The 5,000-nt window shown below is 52.6% G+C and overlaps 1 non-coding gene across 1 annotated transcript in view; it reads left to right on the top strand.

Moving 5' to 3' along the window:
* Positions 1-3,719: 3,719 nt before the first annotated feature.
* The window catches only part of LOC126431395 (small subunit ribosomal RNA), a 1,909-nt gene continuing 628 nt past the window's right edge, over positions 3,720-5,000 (top strand). Inside the window, exon 1 of the ribosomal RNA XR_007577560.1 lies at positions 3,720-5,000. This exon is cut by the window's right edge and continues 628 nt beyond it. This is a non-coding gene — a ribosomal RNA (small subunit ribosomal RNA).

Here is a 5,000-nt window from a genome sequence, read left to right as displayed (position 1 = left end):
AACCTAACCTATATCGTGCCTTAACCTAACCTATATCGTGCCTTAACCTAACCTAATTTGTGCCTTAACCTAACCTAATTTGTGCCTTAACCTAACCTAATTTGTGCCTTAACCTAACCTAATTTGTGCCTTAACCTAACCTAATTTGTGCCTTAACCTAACCTAATTTGTGCCTTAACCTAACCTAATTTGTGCCGTAACCTAACCTAATTTGTGCCGTAACGTAACATATGTTGTGCCGTAACGTAACCCATGTTGTGCCGTAACGTAACCCATGTTGTGCCGTAACGTAACCCATGTTGTGCCGTAACGTAACCCATGTTGTGCCGTAACGTAACCCATGTTGTGCCGTAACGTAACCCATGTTGTGCCGTAACCTAACCCATGTTGTGCCTTAACCTAACCCATGTTGTGCCTTAACCTAACCCATGTTGTGCCTTAACCTAACCCATGTTGTGCCTTAACCTAACCCATGTTGTGCCTTAACCTAACCCATGTTGTGCCTTAACCTAACCCACGTTGTGCCTTAACCTAACCTACGTTGTGCCTTAACCTAACCCATGTTGTGCCTTAACCTAACCCATGTTGTGCCTTAACCTAACCCATGTTGTGCCTTAACCTAACCCATGTTGTGCCTTAACCTAACCCATGTTGTGCCTTAACCTAACCCATGTTGTGCCTTAACCTAACCCATGTTGTGCCTTAACCTAACCCATGGTGTGCCTTAACCTAACCCATGTTGTGCCTTAACCTAACCCATGTTGTGCCTTAACCTAACCCACGTTGTGCCTTAACCTAACCCACGTTGTGCCTTAACCTAACCCACGTTGTGCCTTAACCTAACCCACGTTGTGCCTTAACCTAACCTACGTTGTGCCTTAACCTAACCCATGTTGTGCCTTAACCTAACCCATGTTGTGCCTTAACCTAACCCATGTTGTGCCTTAACCTAACCCATGTTGTGCCTTAACCTAACCCATGGTGTGCCTTAACCTAACCCATGTTGTGCCTTAACCTAACCCATGTTGTGCCTTAACCTAACCCATGTTGTGCCTTAACCTAACCCATGTTGTGCCTTAACCTAACCCATGTTGTGCCTTAACCTAACCCATGTTGTGCCTTAACCTAACCCATGTTGTGCCTTAACCTAACCCATGTTGTGCCTTAACCTAACCCATGTTGTGCCTTAACCTAACCCATGTTGTGCCTTAACCTAACCCATGTTGTGCCTTAACCTAACCCATGTTGTGCCTTAACCTAACCCATGTTGTGCCTTAACCTAACCCATGTTGTGCCTTAACCTAACCCATGTTGTGCCTTAACCTAACCCATGTTGTGCCTTAACCTAACCCATGTTGTGCCTTAACCTAACCCATGTTGTGCCTTAACCTAACCCATGTTGTGCCTTAACCTAACCCATGTTGTGCCTTAACCTAACCCATGTTGTGCCTTAACCTAACCCATGTTGTGCCTTAACCTAACCCATGTTGTGCCTTAACCTAACCCATGTTGTGCCTTAACCTAACCCATGTTGTGCCTTAACCTAACCCATGTTGTGCCTTAACCTAACCCATGTTGTGCCTTAACCTAACCCATGTTGTGCCTTAACCTAACCCATGTTGTGCCTTAACCTAACCCATGTTGTGCCTTAACCTAACCCATGTTGTGCCTTAACCTAACCCATGTTGTGCCTTAACCTAACCCATGTTGTGCCTTAACCTAACCCATGTTGTGCCTTAACCTAACCCATGTTGTGCCTTAACCTAACCCATGTTGTGCCTTAACGTAACCCATGTTGTGCCTTAACGTAACCCATGTTGTGCCTTAACCTAACCTATAATGTGCCTTAACCTAACCTAAAGTGCGCCGTAACCTAAACTATATTGCGCCTTAACCTGACGCACGTTGTCGCTGAACCTGCTCTGTAATTGTTATGCAACCCGTTAAAGTAGTGTAGTGTTGCCTAACCGCAACCCTCGCAATATAGTTCGCTACTCGCACTGCCCGGTCCCCTGTGTATCGCGTCATGTTAAACACCTTGCAGGTGTTGCTGACTTTCCACATGCTCCTGCTATACACTGTAGTGTGGATAGCAGCAGGACGTACATGCCCCCCCCCCTTCCCCCCTGCCTTCGCAAGCTGGTCGGTGAGAAGTTTGCATGTTCAATGCCCTTCGCATGCCGACGTACTCAGCCTACGTTGTGGTACGGCCTGTCACCTGTCCGCCGATGTACGCAAAACCCACAAACTGTACTGCACATTGCTCCGTATGTACTGAATGATACATCGTGGCCCATGTGACCGTATGACGACAGCGCCTAGCAACGGCGGACCATACAGTCCAAATATTGTGCACGCAGCTACGTGTCGTCTCCCTATAAGAGCTGGATTGCAGTGTGGTACGCCATACAGACGTGTGGGAGGAACGGACGCCCTGGATGGCGATCAGCATGAGCAGTCTGTTGATGTAGTGGAGCGTGTATTCGGACGTAGTCGTCTCTTCTCACACACCGTGATAGCATGTTGCACCGCGTTCCACATCTGCGACATGCTGCAGAGGCGGGCTGACAGTCGTTCGCGCAATGGACACCGCATACGTACGGGGTCTACCTTCCACGTGTTCTCTAGGCGTGCACATGTTGTTGCGTCTATGTGGGCAGACGTAGTGTGTTGTGACACCTGACACAGGCATGCAATACTCGTTGCAAATGGCGATGGACGTGTACGTTTGCTGGTGACGTTACGCAAATGAACAACCGGTAACCCGTTGTGGTGCGGTTGTTCTCGCTAGAGGTGAATCAGTGTTGGCGACGATCGGTCGAGCTATTAACCGGTTGTTTCAGGGATACCCACCATGCCCACGAACGTGAAAGGGGACCCACCATGCCCACGAACGTGAAAGGGGATCTGGGTGTGAGGCGATACGCGGCGGTGGCTGGGTGGGACCGTCCCCGGCCGGTGAGGGGGGGCCGCCCGGCGTGCTGGCAGCGCGGTGCGTGGGCGCACGCGCTACAGCCGGCTGGTGGGGGCGGCCGGTGGCAGGCGCGCCGGCCGACGGACGCGGCAGGCGGCGCAGCTGCGCGCCGGCGCCCCCTGCTCGCGGCGCCTTGCGGCCAAAGTAGGTCCTCGCGGGCCCGGTGCGAAGCGCGGTGGCCATCTGCAGTGTGCTGGTCCGATTGAGGACTTTGTGCGCTGAGGATGCGCCGCCGCCCGGCGCTCGGCGCCGCGACGCCGTCTGCTGCTCGGTCGCCCCAGCGGTTCTCGCAGGTGGTTTGTATCGCAGCTGTGCGGACGTGTTGGCGCGTGCGCTGTGCTGGGAGAGTTCGCTTCGGCACCCAAGTAGGGCTTTTGTCCTTCTGTGGCGCTGGCGTTGGAGCTGCCGGTCACCGTAGGTGGCGCGTGTTGTCTCCCGCCGGCAATGCCACGACAGCACGCTCCCGGGCCTCTGTCGGCAGCGGCAAGCTCAGTTGGGAGCACGGGTGGTCGCACCTAAAGCGTCTACTCGCCTAACTCCGGGCGATTGCGCCTCTCTCGAACCCGACCAAGTACTTAGGACGGCGCTGCGCGCCGCCGGGACCTGAGAGGGTTTCGAGGTGTGTTGTGCAGGGGAGCTCAGCCTCCTCCTGTTTGCAGAATAATTGAGCGGACGCTTGCGTGTTCGCACGGGCCCCCGGGACACACTCCCGGGCGGCCGGCTGCTCAGCTCTAGTTGACGCAGCTCCCTGGTTGATCCTGCCAGTAGTCATATGCTTGTCTCAAAGATTAAGCCATGCATGTCTCAGTACAAGCCGCATTAAGGTGAAACCGCAAATGGCTCATTAAATCAGTTATGGTTCCTTAGATCGTACCCACGTTACTTGGATAACTGTGGTAATTCTAGAGCTAATACATGCAAACAGAGTCCCGACCAGAGATGGAAGGGACGCTTTTATTAGATCAAAACCAATCGGTCGGCTCGTCCGGTCCGTTTGCCTTGGTGACTCTGAATAACTTAGGGCTGATCGCACGGTCCTCGTACCGGCGACGCATCTTTCAAATGTCTGCCTTATCAACTGTCGATGGTAGGTTCTGCGCCTACCATGGTTGTAACGGGTAACGGGGAATCAGGGTTCGATTCCGGAGAGGGAGCCTGAGAAACGGCTACCACATCCAAGGAAGGCAGCAGGCGCGCAAATTACCCACTCCCGGCACGGGGAGGTAGTGACGAAAAATAACGATACGGGACTCATCCGAGGCCCCGTAATCGGAATGAGTACACTTTAAATCCTTTAACGAGTATCTATTGGAGGGCAAGTCTGGTGCCAGCAGCCGCGGTAATTCCAGCTCCAATAGCGTATATTAAAGTTGTTGCGGTTAAAAAGCTCGTAGTTGGATTTGTGTCCCACGCTGTTGGTTCACCGCCCGTCGGTGTTTAACTGGCATGTATCGTGGGACGTCCTGCCGGTGGGGCGAGCCGAAGGCGTGCGACCGCCTCGTGCGTGCTCGTGCGTCCCGAGGCGGACCCCGTTGAAATCCTACCAGGGTGCTCTTTATTGAGTGTCTCGGTGGGCCGGCACGTTTACTTTGAACAAATTAGAGTGCTTAAAGCAGGCAAGCCCGCCTGAATACTGTGTGCATGGAATAATGGAATAGGACCTCGGTTCTATTTTGTTGGTTTTCGGAACCCGAGGTAATGATTAATAGGGACAGGCGGGGGCATTCGTATTGCGACGTTAGAGGTGAAATTCTTGGATCGTCGCAAGACGAACAGAAGCGAAAGCATTTGCCAAGTATGTTTTCATTAATCAAGAACGAAAGTTAGAGGTTCGAAGGCGATCAGATACCGCCCTAGTTCTAACCATAAACGATGCCAGCCAGCGATCCGCCGCAGTTCCTCCGATGACTCGGCGGGCAGCCTCCGGGAAACCAAAGCTTTTGGGTTCCGGGGGAAGTATGGTTGCAAAGCTGAAACTTAAAGGAATTGACGGAAGGGCACCACCAGGAGTGGAGCCTGCGGCTTA

The sequence above is a fragment of the Schistocerca serialis genome, unplaced genomic scaffold, assembly GCF_023864345.2.
Source record: "Schistocerca serialis cubense isolate TAMUIC-IGC-003099 unplaced genomic scaffold, iqSchSeri2.2 HiC_scaffold_1091, whole genome shotgun sequence".
NCBI classification, from domain to species: Eukaryota; Metazoa; Arthropoda; class Insecta; order Orthoptera; family Acrididae; genus Schistocerca; species Schistocerca serialis.
Note: the sequence above shows the minus strand (reverse complement) of the source record. Positions and strands in the feature narration are given on the sequence as shown.